At 48.0% G+C, this 10,202-nt stretch overlaps 52 non-coding genes and 1 pseudogene across 52 annotated transcripts; all 53 read left to right on the forward strand.

The window, feature by feature from the left end:
- The first annotated feature begins 54 nt into the window (after positions 1 to 54).
- LOC148982330 (5S ribosomal RNA) lies at positions 55 to 173 on the forward strand. Its single transcript, XR_016165623.1, has one exon. It is a non-coding gene; the product is annotated as a 5S ribosomal RNA (ribosomal RNA).
- A 168-nt stretch (positions 174 to 341) lies between these two features.
- LOC148982331 (5S ribosomal RNA) lies at positions 342 to 460 on the forward strand. The gene has a single exon (XR_016157499.1). It is a non-coding gene; the product is annotated as a 5S ribosomal RNA (ribosomal RNA).
- A 63-nt stretch (positions 461 to 523) lies between these two features.
- LOC148982332 (5S ribosomal RNA) lies at positions 524 to 642 on the forward strand. Its single transcript, XR_016157511.1, has one exon. It is a non-coding gene; the product is annotated as a 5S ribosomal RNA (ribosomal RNA).
- A 63-nt stretch (positions 643 to 705) lies between these two features.
- LOC148982333 (5S ribosomal RNA) lies at positions 706 to 824 on the forward strand. Its single transcript, XR_016160456.1, has one exon. It is a non-coding gene; the product is annotated as a 5S ribosomal RNA (ribosomal RNA).
- A 63-nt stretch (positions 825 to 887) lies between these two features.
- Positions 888 to 1,004, forward strand: LOC148982334 (5S ribosomal RNA; annotated as a pseudogene).
- A 63-nt stretch (positions 1,005 to 1,067) lies between these two features.
- LOC148982335 (5S ribosomal RNA) lies at positions 1,068 to 1,186 on the forward strand. Its single transcript, XR_016157523.1, has one exon. It is a non-coding gene; the product is annotated as a 5S ribosomal RNA (ribosomal RNA).
- Positions 1,187 to 1,249: 63 nt separating this feature from the next.
- Positions 1,250 to 1,368, forward strand: LOC148982336 (5S ribosomal RNA). Its single transcript, XR_016160457.1, has one exon. It is a non-coding gene; the product is annotated as a 5S ribosomal RNA (ribosomal RNA).
- Positions 1,369 to 1,431: 63 nt separating this feature from the next.
- On the forward strand, positions 1,432 to 1,550 carry LOC148982337 (5S ribosomal RNA). Its single transcript, XR_016157534.1, has one exon. It is a non-coding gene; the product is annotated as a 5S ribosomal RNA (ribosomal RNA).
- A 63-nt stretch (positions 1,551 to 1,613) lies between these two features.
- LOC148982338 (5S ribosomal RNA) lies at positions 1,614 to 1,732 on the forward strand. The gene has a single exon (XR_016166614.1). It is a non-coding gene; the product is annotated as a 5S ribosomal RNA (ribosomal RNA).
- Positions 1,733 to 1,795: 63 nt separating this feature from the next.
- On the forward strand, positions 1,796 to 1,914 carry LOC148982339 (5S ribosomal RNA). Its single transcript, XR_016162614.1, has one exon. It is a non-coding gene; the product is annotated as a 5S ribosomal RNA (ribosomal RNA).
- Positions 1,915 to 1,977: 63 nt separating this feature from the next.
- LOC148982340 (5S ribosomal RNA) lies at positions 1,978 to 2,096 on the forward strand. The gene has a single exon (XR_016157546.1). It is a non-coding gene; the product is annotated as a 5S ribosomal RNA (ribosomal RNA).
- Positions 2,097 to 2,159: 63 nt separating this feature from the next.
- Positions 2,160 to 2,278, forward strand: LOC148982341 (5S ribosomal RNA). The gene has a single exon (XR_016157557.1). It is a non-coding gene; the product is annotated as a 5S ribosomal RNA (ribosomal RNA).
- Positions 2,279 to 2,341: 63 nt separating this feature from the next.
- On the forward strand, positions 2,342 to 2,460 carry LOC148982342 (5S ribosomal RNA). Its single transcript, XR_016157569.1, has one exon. It is a non-coding gene; the product is annotated as a 5S ribosomal RNA (ribosomal RNA).
- Positions 2,461 to 2,523: 63 nt separating this feature from the next.
- Positions 2,524 to 2,642, forward strand: LOC148982343 (5S ribosomal RNA). The gene has a single exon (XR_016157580.1). It is a non-coding gene; the product is annotated as a 5S ribosomal RNA (ribosomal RNA).
- Positions 2,643 to 2,705: 63 nt separating this feature from the next.
- Positions 2,706 to 2,824, forward strand: LOC148982344 (5S ribosomal RNA). The gene has a single exon (XR_016160324.1). It is a non-coding gene; the product is annotated as a 5S ribosomal RNA (ribosomal RNA).
- A 63-nt stretch (positions 2,825 to 2,887) lies between these two features.
- LOC148982345 (5S ribosomal RNA) lies at positions 2,888 to 3,006 on the forward strand. The gene has a single exon (XR_016165634.1). It is a non-coding gene; the product is annotated as a 5S ribosomal RNA (ribosomal RNA).
- Positions 3,007 to 3,069: 63 nt separating this feature from the next.
- LOC148982346 (5S ribosomal RNA) lies at positions 3,070 to 3,188 on the forward strand. Its single transcript, XR_016157591.1, has one exon. It is a non-coding gene; the product is annotated as a 5S ribosomal RNA (ribosomal RNA).
- Positions 3,189 to 3,251: 63 nt separating this feature from the next.
- LOC148982347 (5S ribosomal RNA) lies at positions 3,252 to 3,370 on the forward strand. Its single transcript, XR_016157602.1, has one exon. It is a non-coding gene; the product is annotated as a 5S ribosomal RNA (ribosomal RNA).
- A 63-nt stretch (positions 3,371 to 3,433) lies between these two features.
- Positions 3,434 to 3,552, forward strand: LOC148982348 (5S ribosomal RNA). The gene has a single exon (XR_016157614.1). It is a non-coding gene; the product is annotated as a 5S ribosomal RNA (ribosomal RNA).
- Positions 3,553 to 3,615: 63 nt separating this feature from the next.
- On the forward strand, positions 3,616 to 3,734 carry LOC148982349 (5S ribosomal RNA). The gene has a single exon (XR_016163621.1). It is a non-coding gene; the product is annotated as a 5S ribosomal RNA (ribosomal RNA).
- A 167-nt stretch (positions 3,735 to 3,901) lies between these two features.
- LOC148982350 (5S ribosomal RNA) lies at positions 3,902 to 4,020 on the forward strand. The gene has a single exon (XR_016157625.1). It is a non-coding gene; the product is annotated as a 5S ribosomal RNA (ribosomal RNA).
- A 63-nt stretch (positions 4,021 to 4,083) lies between these two features.
- On the forward strand, positions 4,084 to 4,202 carry LOC148982351 (5S ribosomal RNA). Its single transcript, XR_016160458.1, has one exon. It is a non-coding gene; the product is annotated as a 5S ribosomal RNA (ribosomal RNA).
- A 63-nt stretch (positions 4,203 to 4,265) lies between these two features.
- Positions 4,266 to 4,384, forward strand: LOC148982352 (5S ribosomal RNA). Its single transcript, XR_016157636.1, has one exon. It is a non-coding gene; the product is annotated as a 5S ribosomal RNA (ribosomal RNA).
- Positions 4,385 to 4,447: 63 nt separating this feature from the next.
- LOC148982353 (5S ribosomal RNA) lies at positions 4,448 to 4,566 on the forward strand. Its single transcript, XR_016157647.1, has one exon. It is a non-coding gene; the product is annotated as a 5S ribosomal RNA (ribosomal RNA).
- Positions 4,567 to 4,629: 63 nt separating this feature from the next.
- On the forward strand, positions 4,630 to 4,748 carry LOC148982354 (5S ribosomal RNA). The gene has a single exon (XR_016157659.1). It is a non-coding gene; the product is annotated as a 5S ribosomal RNA (ribosomal RNA).
- A 63-nt stretch (positions 4,749 to 4,811) lies between these two features.
- On the forward strand, positions 4,812 to 4,930 carry LOC148982355 (5S ribosomal RNA). Its single transcript, XR_016163410.1, has one exon. It is a non-coding gene; the product is annotated as a 5S ribosomal RNA (ribosomal RNA).
- A 63-nt stretch (positions 4,931 to 4,993) lies between these two features.
- Positions 4,994 to 5,112, forward strand: LOC148982356 (5S ribosomal RNA). The gene has a single exon (XR_016157670.1). It is a non-coding gene; the product is annotated as a 5S ribosomal RNA (ribosomal RNA).
- Positions 5,113 to 5,175: 63 nt separating this feature from the next.
- On the forward strand, positions 5,176 to 5,294 carry LOC148982357 (5S ribosomal RNA). The gene has a single exon (XR_016163725.1). It is a non-coding gene; the product is annotated as a 5S ribosomal RNA (ribosomal RNA).
- A 63-nt stretch (positions 5,295 to 5,357) lies between these two features.
- LOC148982358 (5S ribosomal RNA) lies at positions 5,358 to 5,476 on the forward strand. Its single transcript, XR_016160983.1, has one exon. It is a non-coding gene; the product is annotated as a 5S ribosomal RNA (ribosomal RNA).
- A 167-nt stretch (positions 5,477 to 5,643) lies between these two features.
- LOC148982359 (5S ribosomal RNA) lies at positions 5,644 to 5,762 on the forward strand. The gene has a single exon (XR_016157681.1). It is a non-coding gene; the product is annotated as a 5S ribosomal RNA (ribosomal RNA).
- A 63-nt stretch (positions 5,763 to 5,825) lies between these two features.
- Positions 5,826 to 5,944, forward strand: LOC148982360 (5S ribosomal RNA). The gene has a single exon (XR_016161299.1). It is a non-coding gene; the product is annotated as a 5S ribosomal RNA (ribosomal RNA).
- A 63-nt stretch (positions 5,945 to 6,007) lies between these two features.
- On the forward strand, positions 6,008 to 6,126 carry LOC148982361 (5S ribosomal RNA). Its single transcript, XR_016157692.1, has one exon. It is a non-coding gene; the product is annotated as a 5S ribosomal RNA (ribosomal RNA).
- A 63-nt stretch (positions 6,127 to 6,189) lies between these two features.
- Positions 6,190 to 6,308, forward strand: LOC148982362 (5S ribosomal RNA). The gene has a single exon (XR_016157703.1). It is a non-coding gene; the product is annotated as a 5S ribosomal RNA (ribosomal RNA).
- Positions 6,309 to 6,371: 63 nt separating this feature from the next.
- On the forward strand, positions 6,372 to 6,490 carry LOC148982363 (5S ribosomal RNA). The gene has a single exon (XR_016157715.1). It is a non-coding gene; the product is annotated as a 5S ribosomal RNA (ribosomal RNA).
- Positions 6,491 to 6,553: 63 nt separating this feature from the next.
- LOC148982364 (5S ribosomal RNA) lies at positions 6,554 to 6,672 on the forward strand. The gene has a single exon (XR_016160459.1). It is a non-coding gene; the product is annotated as a 5S ribosomal RNA (ribosomal RNA).
- Positions 6,673 to 6,735: 63 nt separating this feature from the next.
- On the forward strand, positions 6,736 to 6,854 carry LOC148982365 (5S ribosomal RNA). The gene has a single exon (XR_016157726.1). It is a non-coding gene; the product is annotated as a 5S ribosomal RNA (ribosomal RNA).
- A 63-nt stretch (positions 6,855 to 6,917) lies between these two features.
- LOC148982366 (5S ribosomal RNA) lies at positions 6,918 to 7,036 on the forward strand. Its single transcript, XR_016157737.1, has one exon. It is a non-coding gene; the product is annotated as a 5S ribosomal RNA (ribosomal RNA).
- A 63-nt stretch (positions 7,037 to 7,099) lies between these two features.
- On the forward strand, positions 7,100 to 7,218 carry LOC148982367 (5S ribosomal RNA). Its single transcript, XR_016163727.1, has one exon. It is a non-coding gene; the product is annotated as a 5S ribosomal RNA (ribosomal RNA).
- A 63-nt stretch (positions 7,219 to 7,281) lies between these two features.
- Positions 7,282 to 7,400, forward strand: LOC148982368 (5S ribosomal RNA). The gene has a single exon (XR_016165645.1). It is a non-coding gene; the product is annotated as a 5S ribosomal RNA (ribosomal RNA).
- A 167-nt stretch (positions 7,401 to 7,567) lies between these two features.
- Positions 7,568 to 7,686, forward strand: LOC148982369 (5S ribosomal RNA). Its single transcript, XR_016157749.1, has one exon. It is a non-coding gene; the product is annotated as a 5S ribosomal RNA (ribosomal RNA).
- A 63-nt stretch (positions 7,687 to 7,749) lies between these two features.
- LOC148982370 (5S ribosomal RNA) lies at positions 7,750 to 7,868 on the forward strand. The gene has a single exon (XR_016160461.1). It is a non-coding gene; the product is annotated as a 5S ribosomal RNA (ribosomal RNA).
- A 63-nt stretch (positions 7,869 to 7,931) lies between these two features.
- LOC148982371 (5S ribosomal RNA) lies at positions 7,932 to 8,049 on the forward strand. Its single transcript, XR_016163852.1, has one exon. It is a non-coding gene; the product is annotated as a 5S ribosomal RNA (ribosomal RNA).
- A 63-nt stretch (positions 8,050 to 8,112) lies between these two features.
- On the forward strand, positions 8,113 to 8,231 carry LOC148982372 (5S ribosomal RNA). Its single transcript, XR_016157761.1, has one exon. It is a non-coding gene; the product is annotated as a 5S ribosomal RNA (ribosomal RNA).
- A 63-nt stretch (positions 8,232 to 8,294) lies between these two features.
- Positions 8,295 to 8,413, forward strand: LOC148982373 (5S ribosomal RNA). Its single transcript, XR_016162215.1, has one exon. It is a non-coding gene; the product is annotated as a 5S ribosomal RNA (ribosomal RNA).
- A 63-nt stretch (positions 8,414 to 8,476) lies between these two features.
- Positions 8,477 to 8,595, forward strand: LOC148982374 (5S ribosomal RNA). The gene has a single exon (XR_016162554.1). It is a non-coding gene; the product is annotated as a 5S ribosomal RNA (ribosomal RNA).
- A 168-nt stretch (positions 8,596 to 8,763) lies between these two features.
- On the forward strand, positions 8,764 to 8,882 carry LOC148982375 (5S ribosomal RNA). The gene has a single exon (XR_016157773.1). It is a non-coding gene; the product is annotated as a 5S ribosomal RNA (ribosomal RNA).
- A 63-nt stretch (positions 8,883 to 8,945) lies between these two features.
- On the forward strand, positions 8,946 to 9,064 carry LOC148982376 (5S ribosomal RNA). The gene has a single exon (XR_016160462.1). It is a non-coding gene; the product is annotated as a 5S ribosomal RNA (ribosomal RNA).
- A 63-nt stretch (positions 9,065 to 9,127) lies between these two features.
- On the forward strand, positions 9,128 to 9,246 carry LOC148982377 (5S ribosomal RNA). Its single transcript, XR_016157784.1, has one exon. It is a non-coding gene; the product is annotated as a 5S ribosomal RNA (ribosomal RNA).
- A 63-nt stretch (positions 9,247 to 9,309) lies between these two features.
- Positions 9,310 to 9,428, forward strand: LOC148982378 (5S ribosomal RNA). Its single transcript, XR_016157795.1, has one exon. It is a non-coding gene; the product is annotated as a 5S ribosomal RNA (ribosomal RNA).
- A 63-nt stretch (positions 9,429 to 9,491) lies between these two features.
- Positions 9,492 to 9,610, forward strand: LOC148982379 (5S ribosomal RNA). Its single transcript, XR_016157806.1, has one exon. It is a non-coding gene; the product is annotated as a 5S ribosomal RNA (ribosomal RNA).
- Positions 9,611 to 9,673: 63 nt separating this feature from the next.
- On the forward strand, positions 9,674 to 9,792 carry LOC148982380 (5S ribosomal RNA). Its single transcript, XR_016160463.1, has one exon. It is a non-coding gene; the product is annotated as a 5S ribosomal RNA (ribosomal RNA).
- Positions 9,793 to 9,855: 63 nt separating this feature from the next.
- Positions 9,856 to 9,974, forward strand: LOC148982381 (5S ribosomal RNA). The gene has a single exon (XR_016162147.1). It is a non-coding gene; the product is annotated as a 5S ribosomal RNA (ribosomal RNA).
- Positions 9,975 to 10,037: 63 nt separating this feature from the next.
- On the forward strand, positions 10,038 to 10,156 carry LOC148982382 (5S ribosomal RNA). The gene has a single exon (XR_016157817.1). It is a non-coding gene; the product is annotated as a 5S ribosomal RNA (ribosomal RNA).
- Positions 10,157 to 10,202: the final 46 nt, after the last annotated feature.

Genomic DNA, 10,202 nt, shown 5'->3' on the forward strand with positions numbered 1-10,202 from the left:
TTACTACCCTAATGTTCTAACCATTCAAATAGCCCAATTTTGGCAGCAGATTTCGCTTACGGCCATACCACCTTGAAAACGCCCGAACTCGTCTGATCTCGGAAGCTAAGCAGGGTCGGGCCTGGTTAGTACTTGGATGGGAGACCGCCTGGGAATACCAGGTGCTGTAAGCTTTATTGTTTAAAAAAAAAAAAAAAAAGAGTCAATGAAATGTTTCAAAAATCCTAAATTGTCTTTTTTCCCCCTCAAAATTCCTGAAATAGTCTCTCAGTTTCTTCAGAAAGCCTGAAAGAGTCTCTTTTTTTTCTTCTTCAAATAGCCCAATTTTGGCAGCAGATTTCGCTTACGGCCATACCACCTTGAGAACGCCCGAACTCGTCTGATCTCGGAAGCTAAGCAGGGTCGGGCCTGGTTAGTACTTGGATGGGAGACCGCCTGGGAATACCAGGTGCTGTAAGCTTTATGTAGTTTACTACCCTAATGTTCTAACCATTCAAATAGCCCAATTTTGGCAGCAGATTTCGCTTACGGCCATACCACCTTGAGAACGCCCGAACTCGTCTGATCTCGGAAGCTAAGCAGGGTCGGGCCTGGTTAGTACTTGGATGGGAGACCGCCTGGGAATACCAGGTGCTGTAAGCTTTATGTAGTTTACTACCCTAATGTTCTAACCATTCAAATAGCCCAATTTTGGCAGCAGATTTCGCTTACGGCCATACCACCTTGAGAACGCCCGAACACGTCTGATCTCGGAAGCTAAGCAGGGTCGGGCCTGGTTAGTACTTGGATGGGAGACCGCCTGGGAATACCAGGTGCTGTAAGCTTTATGTAGTTTACTACCCTAATGTTCTAACCATTCAAATAGCCCAATTTTGGCAGCAGATTTCGCTTACGGCCATACCACCTTGAGAACGCCCGAACTCGTCTGATCTCGGAAGCTAAGCAGGGTCGGGCTGGTTAGTACTTGGATGGGAGACGCCTGGGAATACCAGGTGCTGTAAGCTTTATATAGTTTACTACCCTAATGTTCTAACCATTCAAATAGCCCAATTTTGGCAGCAGATTTAGCTTACGGCCATACCACCTTGAGAACGCCCGAACTCGTCTGATCTCGGAAGCTAAGCAGGGTCGGGCCTGGTTAGTACTTGGATGGGAGACCGCCTGGGAATACCAGGTGCTGTAAGCTTTATGTAGTTTACTACCCTAATGTTCTAACCATTCAAATAGCCCAATTTTGGCAGCAGATTTCGCTTACGGCCATACCACCTTGAGAACGCCCGAACACGTCTGATCTCGGAAGCTAAGCAGGGTCGGGCCTGGTTAGTACTTGGATGGGAGACCGCCTGGGAATACCAGGTGCTGTAAGCTTTATGTAGTTTACTACCCTAATGTTCTAACCATTCAAATAGCCCAATTTTGGCAGCAGATTTCGCTTACGGCCATACCACCTTGAGAACGCCCGAACTCGTCTGATCTCGGAAGCTAAGCAGGGTCGGGCCTGGTTAGTACTTGGATGGGAGACCGCCTGGGAATACCAGGTGCTGTAAGCTTTATGTAGTTTACTACCCTAATGTTCTAACCATTCAAATAGCCCAATTTTGGCAGCAGATTTCGCTTACGGCCATACCACCTTGAGAACGCCCGAACTCATCTGATCTCGGAAGCTAAGCAGGGTCGGGCCTGGTTAGTACTTGGATGGGAGACCGCCTGGGAATACCAGGTGCTGTAAGCTTTATGTAGTTTACTACCCTAATGTTCTAACCATTCAAATAGCCCAATTTTGGCAGGAGATTTCGCTTACGACCATACCACCTTGAGAACGCCCGAACTCGTCTGATCTCGGAAGCTAAGCAGGGTCGGGCCTGGTTAGTACTTGGATGGGAGACCGCCTGGGAATACCAGGTGCTGTAAGCTTTATGTAGTTTACTACCCTAATGTTCTAACCATTCAAATAGCCCAATTTTGGCAGCAGATTTCGCTTACGGCCATACCACCTTGAGAACGCCCGAACTCGTCTGATCTCGGAAGCTAAGCAGGGTCGGGCCTGGTTAGTACTTGGATGGGAGACCGCCTGGGAATACCAGGTGCTGTAAGCTTTATGTAGTTTACTACCCTAATGTTCTAACCATTCAAATAGCCCAATTTTGGCAGCAGATTTCGCTTACGGCCATACCACCTTGAGAACGCCCGAACTCGTCTGATCTCGGAAGCTAAGCAGGGTCGGGCCTGGTTAGTACTTGGATGGGAGACCGCCTGGGAATACCAGGTGCTGTAAGCTTTATGTAGTTTACTACCCTAATGTTCTAACCATTCAAATAGCCCAATTTTGGCAGCAGATTTCGCTTACGGCCATACCACCTTGAGAACGCCCGAACTCGTCTGATCTCGGAAGCTAAGCAGGGTCGGGCCTGGTTAGTACTTGGATGGGAGACCGCCTGGGAATACCAGGTGCTGTAAGCTTTATGTAGTTTACTACCCTAATGTTCTAACCATTCAAATAGCCCAATTTTGGCAGCAGATTTCGCTTACGGCCATACCACCTTGAGAACGCCCGAACTCGTCTGATCTCGGAAGCTAAGCAGGGTCGGGCCTGGTTAGTACTTGGATGGGAGACCGCCTGGGAATACCAGGTGCTGTAAGCTTTATGTAGTTTACTACCCTAATGTTCTAACCATTCAAATAGCCCAATTTTGGCAGCAGATTTCGCTTACGGCCATACCACCTTGAAAACGCCCGAACTCGTCTGATCTCGGAAGCTAAGCTGGGTCGGGCCTGGTTAGTACTTGGATGGGAGACCGCCTGGGAATACCAGGTGCTGTAAGCTTTATGTAGTTTACTACCCTAATGTTCTAACCATTCAAATAGCCCAATTTTGGCAGCAGATTTCGCTTACGGCCATACCACCTTGAAAACGCCCGAACTCGTCTGATCTCGGAAGCTAAGCAGGGTCGGGCCTGGTTAGTACTTGGATGGGAGACCGCCTGGGAATACCAGGTGCTGTAAGCTTTATGTAGTTTACTACCTTAATGTTCTAACCATTCAAATAGCCCAATTTTGGCAGCAGATTTCGCTTACGGCCATACCACCTTGAGAACGCCCGAACTCGTCTGATCTCGGAAGCTAAGCAGGGTCGGGCCTGGTTAGTACTTGGATGGGAGACCGCCTGGGAATACCAGGTGCTGTAAGCTTTATGTAGTTTACTACCCTAATGTTCTAACCATTCAAATAGCCCAATTTTGGCAGCAGATTTCGCTTACGGCCATACCACCTTGAGAACGCCCGAACTCGTCTGATCTCGGAAGCTAAGCAGGGTCGGGCCTGGTTAGTACTTGGATGGGAGACCGCCTGGGAATACCAGGTGCTGTAAGCTTTATATAGTTTACTACCCTAATGTTCTAACCATTCAAATAGCCCAATTTTGGCAGCAGATTTCGCTTACGGCCATACCACCTTGAGAACGCCCGAACTCGTCTGATCTCGGAAGCTAAGCAGGGTCGGGCCTGGTTAGTACTTGGATGGGAGACCGCCTGGGAATACCAGGTGCTGTAAGCTTTATGTAGTTTACTACCCTAATGTTCTAACCATTCAAATAGCCCAATTTTGGCAGCAGATTTCGCTTACGGCCATACCACATTGAAAACGCCCGAACTCGTCTGATCTCGGAAGCTAAGCAGGGTCGGGCCTGGTTAGTACTTGGATGGGAGACCGCCTGGGAATACCAGATGCTGTAAGCTTTATTGTTTAAAAAAAAAAAAAAAAGAGTCAATGAAATGTTTCAAAAATCCTAAATTGTCTTTTTTCCCCCTCAAAATTCCTGAAATAGTCTCTCAGTTTCTTCAGAAAGCCTGAAAGAGTCTCTTTTTTTTCTTCTTCAAATAGCCCAATTTTGGCAGCAGATTTCGCTTACGGCCATACCACCTTGAGAACGCCCGAACTCGTCTGATCTCGGAAGCTAAGCAGGGTCGGGCCTGGTTAGTACTTGGATGGGAGACCGCCTGGGAATACCAGGTGCTGTAAGCTTTATGTAGTTTACTACCCTAATGTTCTAACCATTCAAATAGCCCAATTTTGGCAGCAGATTTCGCTTACGGCCATACCACCTTGAGAACGCCCGAACACGTCTGATCTCGGAAGCTAAGCAGGGTCGGGCCTGGTTAGTACTTGGATGGGAGACCGCCTGGGAATACCAGGTGCTGTAAGCTTTATGTAGTTTACTACCGTAATGTTCTAACCATTCAAATAGCCCAATTTTGGCAGCAGATTTCGCTTACGGCCATACCACCTTGAGAACGCCCGAACTCGTCTGATCTCGGAAGCTAAGCAGGGTCGGGCCTGGTTAGTACTTGGATGGGAGACCGCCTGGGAATACCAGGTGCTGTAAGCTTTATGTAGTTTACTACCCTAATGTTCTAACCATTCAAATAGCCCAATTTTGGCAGCAGATTTCGCTTACGGCCATACCACCTTGAGAACGCCCGAACTCGTCTGATCTCGGAAGCTAAGCAGGGTCGGGCCTGGTTAGTACTTGGATGGGAGACCGCCTGGGAATACCAGGTGCTGTAAGCTTTATGTAGTTTACTACCCTAATGTTCTAACCATTCAAATAGCCCAATTTTGGCAGCAGATTTCGCTTACGGCCATACCACCTTGAGAACGCCCGAACTCGTCTGATCTCGGAAGCTAAGCAGGGTCGGGCCTGGTTAGTACTTGGATGGGAGACCGCCTGGGAATACCAGGTGCTGTAAGCTTAATATAGTTTACTACCCTAATGTTCTAACCATTCAAATAGCCCAATTTTGGCAGCAGATTTCGCTTACGGCCATACCACCTTGAGAACGCCCGAACACGTCTGATCTCGGAAGCTAAGCAGGGTCGGGCCTGGTTAGTACTTGGATGGGAGACCGCCTGGGAATACCAAGTGCTGTAAGCTTTATGTAGTTTACTACCCTAATGTTCTAACCATTCAAATAGCCCAATTTTGGCAGCAGATTTCGCTTACGGCCATACCACCTTGAGAACGCCCGAACTCGTCTGATCTCGGAAGCTAAGCAGGGTCGGGCCTGGTTAGTACTTGGATGGGAGACCGCCTGGGAATACCAGGTGCTGTAAGCTTTATGTAGTTTACTACCCTAATGTTCTAACCATTCAAATAGCCCAATTTTGGCAGCAGATTTCGCTTACGGCCATACCACCTTGAGAACGCCCGAACTCGTCTTATCTCGGAAGCTAAGCAGGGTCGGGCCTGGTTAGTACTTGGATGGGAGACCGCCTGGGAATACCAGGTGCTGTAAGCTTTATGTAGTTTACTACCCTAATGTTCTAACCATTCAAATAGCCCAATTTTGGCAGCAGATTTCGCTTACGGCCATACCACCTTGAAAACGCCCGAACTCGTCTGATCTCGGAAGCTAAGCAGGGTCGGGCCTGGTTAGTACTTGGATGGGAGACCGCCTTGGAATACCAGGTGCTGTAAGCTTTATTGTTTAAAAAAAAAAAAAAAAGAGTCAATGAAATGTTTCAAAAATCCTAAATTGTCTTTTTTCCCCCTCAAAATTCCTGAAATAGTCTCTCAGTTTCTTCAGAAAGCCTGAAAGAGTCTCTTTTTTTTCTTCTTCAAATAGCCCAATTTTGGCAGCAGATTTCGCTTACGGCCATACCACCTTGAGAACGCCCGAACTCGTCTGATCTCGGAAGCTAAGCAGGGTCGGGCCTGGTTAGTACTTGGATGGGAGACCGCCTGGGAATACCAGGTGCTGTAAGCTTTATGTAGTTTACTACCCTAATGTTCTAACCATTCAAATAGCCCAATTTTGGCAGCAGATTTCGCTTACAGCCATACCACCTTGAGAACGCCCGAACACGTCTGATCTCGGAAGCTAAGCAGGGTCGGGCCTGGTTAGTACTTGGATGGGAGACCGCCTGGGAATACCAGGTGCTGTAAGCTTTATGTAGTTTACTACCGTAATGTTCTAACCATTCAAATAGCCCAATTTTGGCAGCAGATTTCGCTTACGGCCATACCACCTTGAGAACGCCCGAACTCGTCTGATCTCGGAAGCTAAGCAGGGTCGGGCCTGGTTAGTACTTGGATGGGAGACCGCCTGGGAATACCAGGTGCTGTAAGCTTTATGTAGTTTACTACCCTAATGTTCTAACCATTCAAATAGCCCAATTTTGGCAGCAGATTTCGCTTACGGCCATACCACCTTGAGAACGCCCGAACTCGTCTGATCTCGGAAGCTAAGCAGGGTCGGGCCTGGTTAGTACTTGGATGGGAGACCGCCTGGGAATACCAGGTGCTGTAAGCTTTATGTAGTTTACTACCCTAATGTTCTAACCATTCAAATAGCCCAATTTTGGCAGCAGATTTCGCTTACGGCCATACCACCTTGAGAACGCCCGAACTCGTCTGATCTCGGAAGCTAAGCAGGGTCGGGCCTGGTTAGTACTTGGATGGGAGACCGCCTGGGAATACCAGGTGCTGTAAGCTTAATATAGTTTACTACCCTAATGTTCTAACCATTCAAATAGCCCAATTTTGGCAGCAGATTTCGCTTACGGCCATACCACCTTGAGAACGCCCGAACACGTCTGATCTCGGAAGCTAAGCAGGGTCGGGCCTGGTTAGTACTTGGATGGGAGACCGCCTGGGAATACCAGGTGCTGTAAGCTTTATGTAGTTTACTACCCTAATGTTCTAACCATTCAAATAGCCCAATTTTGGCAGCAGATTTCGCTTACGGCCATACCACCTTGAGAACGCCCGAACTCGTCTGATCTCGGAAGCTAAGCAGGGTCGGGCCTGGTTAGTACTTGGATGGGAGACCGCCTGGGAATACCAGGTGCTGTAAGCTTTATGTAGTTTACTACCCTAATGTTCTAACCATTCAAATAGCCCAATTTTGGCAGCAGATTTCGCTTACGGCCATACCACCTTGAGAACGCCCGAACTCGTCTGATCTCGGAAGCTAAGCAGGGTCGGGCCTGGTTAGTACTTGGATGGGAGACCGCCTGGGAATACCAGGTGCTGTAAGCTTTAAATAGTTTACTACCCTAATGTTCTAACCATTCAAATAGCCCAATTTTGGCAGCAGATTTCGCTTACGGCCATACCACCTTGAGAACGCCCGAACTCGTCTTATCTCGGAAGCTAAGCAGGGTCGGGCCTGGTTAGTACTTGGATGGGAGACCGCCTGGGAATACCAGGTGCTGTAAGCTTTATGTAGTTTACTACCCTAATGTTCTAACCATTCAAATAGCCCAATTTTGGCAGCAGATTTCGCTTACGGCCATACCACCTTGAAAACGCCCGAACTCGTCTGATCTCGGAAGCTAAGCAGGGTCGGGCCTGGTTAGTACTTGGATGGGAGACCGCCTGGGAATACCAGGTGCTGTAAGCTTTATTGTTTAAAAAATAAAAAAAAAGGGTCAATGAAATGGTTCAAAAATCCTAAATTGTCTTTTTTCCCCCTCAAAATTCCTGAAATAGTCTCTCAGTTTCTTCAGAAAGCCTGAAAGAGTCTCTTTTTTTTCTTCTTCAAATAGCCCAATTTTGGCAGCAGGTTTCGCTTACGGCCATACCACCTTGAGAACGCCCGAACTCGTCTGATCTCGGAAGCTAAGCAGGGTCGGGCCTGGTTAGTACTTGGATGGGAGACCGCCTGGGAATACCAGGTGCTGTAAGCTTTATGTAGTTTACTACCCTAATGTTCTAACCATTCAAATAGCCCAATTTTGGCAGCAGATTTCGCTTACGGCCATACCACCTTGAGAACGCCCGAACACGTCTGATCTCGGAAGCTAAGCAGGGTCGGGCCTGGTTAGTACTTGGATGGGAGACCGCCTGGGAATACCAGGTGCTGTAAGCTTTATGTAGTTTACTACCCTAATGTTCTAACCATTCAAATAGCCCAATTTTGGCAGCAGATTTCGCTTACGGCCATACCACCTTGAGAACGCCCGAACTCGTCTGATCTCGGAAGCTAAGCAGGGTCGGGCTGGTTAGTACTTGGATGGGAGACCGCCTGGGAATACCAGGTGCTGTAAGCTTTATATAGTTTACTACCCTAATGTTCTAACCATTCAAATAGCCCAATTTTGGCAGCAGATTTAGCTTACGGCCATACCACCTTGAGAACGCCCGAACTCGTCTGATCTCGGAAGCTAAGCAGGGTCGGGCCTGGTTAGTACTTGGATGGGAGACCGCCTGGGAATACCAGGTGCTGTAAGCTTTATATAGTTTACTACCCTAATGTTCTAACCATTCAAATAGCCCAATTTTGGCAGCAGATTTCGCTTACGGCCATCCCACCTTGAGAACGCCCGAACTCGTCTGATCTCGGAAGCTAAGCAGGGTCGGGCCTGGTTAGTACTTGGATGGGAGACCGCCTGGGAATACCAGGTGCTGTAAGCTTTATGTAGTTTACTACCCTAATGTTCTAACCATTCAAATAGCCCAATTTTGGCAACAGATTTCGCTTACGGCCATACCACATTGAAAACGCCCGAACTCGTCTGATCTCGGAAGCTAAGCAGGGTCGGGCCTGGTTAGTACTTGGAAGGGAGACCGCCTGGGAATACCAGGTGCTGTAAGCTTTATTGTTTAAAAAAAAAAAAAAAAAGAGTCAATGAAATGTTTCAAAAATCCTAAATTGTCTTTTTTCCCCCTCAAAATTCCTGAAATAGTCTCTCAGTTTCTTCAGAAAGCCTGAAAGAGTCTCTTTTTTTTCTTCTTCAAATAGCCCAATTTTGGCAGCAGATTTCGCTTACGGCCATACCACCTTGAGAACGCCCGAACTCGTCTGATCTCGGAAGCTAAGCAGGGTCGGGCCTGGTTAGTACTTGGATGGGAGACCGCCTGGGAATACCAGGTGCTGTAAGCTTTATGTAGTTTACTACCCTAATGTTCTAACCATTCAAATAGCCCAATTTTGGCAGCAGATTTCGCTTACGGCCATACCACCTTGAGAACGCCCGAACACGTCTGATCTCGGAAGCTAAGCAGGGTCGGGCCTGGTTAGTACTTGGATGGGAGACCGCCTGGGAATACCAGGTGCTGTAAGCTTTATGTAGTTTACTACCGTAATGTTCTAACCATTCAAATAGCCCAATTTTGGCAGCAGATTTCGCTTACGGCCATACCACCTTGAGAACGCCCGAACTCGTCTGATCTCGGAAGCTAAGCAGGGTCGGGCCTGGTTAGTACTTGGATGGGAGACCGCCTGGGAATACCAGGTGCTGTAAGCTTTATGTAGTTTACTACCCTAATGTTCTAACCATTCAAATAGCCCAATTTTGGCAGCAGATTTCGCTTACGGCCATACCACCTTGAGAACGCCCGAACTCGTCTGATCTCGGAAGCTAAGCAGGGTCGGGCCTGGTTAGTACTTGGATGGGAGACCGCCTGGGAATACCAGGTGCTGTAAGCTTTATGTAGTTTACTACCCTAATGTTCTAACCATTCAAATAGCCCAATTTTGGCAGCAGATTTCGCTTACGGCCATACCACCTTGAGAACGCCCGAACTCGTCTGATCTCGGAAGCTAAGCAGGGTCGGGCCTGGTTAGTACTTGGATGGGAGACCGCCTGGGAATACCAGGTGCTGTAAGCTTAATATAGTTTACTACCCTAATGTTCTAACCATTCAAATAGCCCAATTTTGGCAGCAGATTTCGCTTACGGCCATACCACCTTGAGAACGCCCGAACACGTCTGATCTCGGAAGCTAAGCAGGGTCGGGCCTGGTTAGTACTTGGATGGGAGACCGCCTGGGAATACCAGGTGCTGTAAGCTTTATGTAGTTTACTACCCTAATGTTCTAACCATTCAAATAGCCCAATTTTGGCAGCAGATTTCACTTACGGCCATACCACCTTGAGAACGCCCGAACTCGTCTGATCTCGGAAGCTAAGCAGGGTCGGGCCTGGTTAGTACTTGGATGGGAGACCGCCTGGGAATACCAGGTGCTGTAAGCTTTATGTAGTTTACTACCCTAATGTTCTAACCATTCGAATAGCCCAATTTTGGCAGCAGATTTCGCTTACGGCCATACCACCTTGAGAACGCCCGAACTCGTCTGATCTCGGAAGCTAAGCAGGGTCGGGCCTGGTTAGTACTTGGATGGGAGACCGCCTGGGAATACCAGGTGCTGTAAGCTTTATATAGTTTACTACCCTAATGTTCTAACCATTCAAATAGCCCAA

Source organism: Pimephales promelas, chromosome 3 (genome assembly GCF_988280905.1).
Source record: "Pimephales promelas chromosome 3, fPimPro1.hap1.1, whole genome shotgun sequence".
Classification (NCBI taxonomy): Eukaryota; Metazoa; Chordata; class Actinopteri; order Cypriniformes; family Leuciscidae; genus Pimephales; species Pimephales promelas.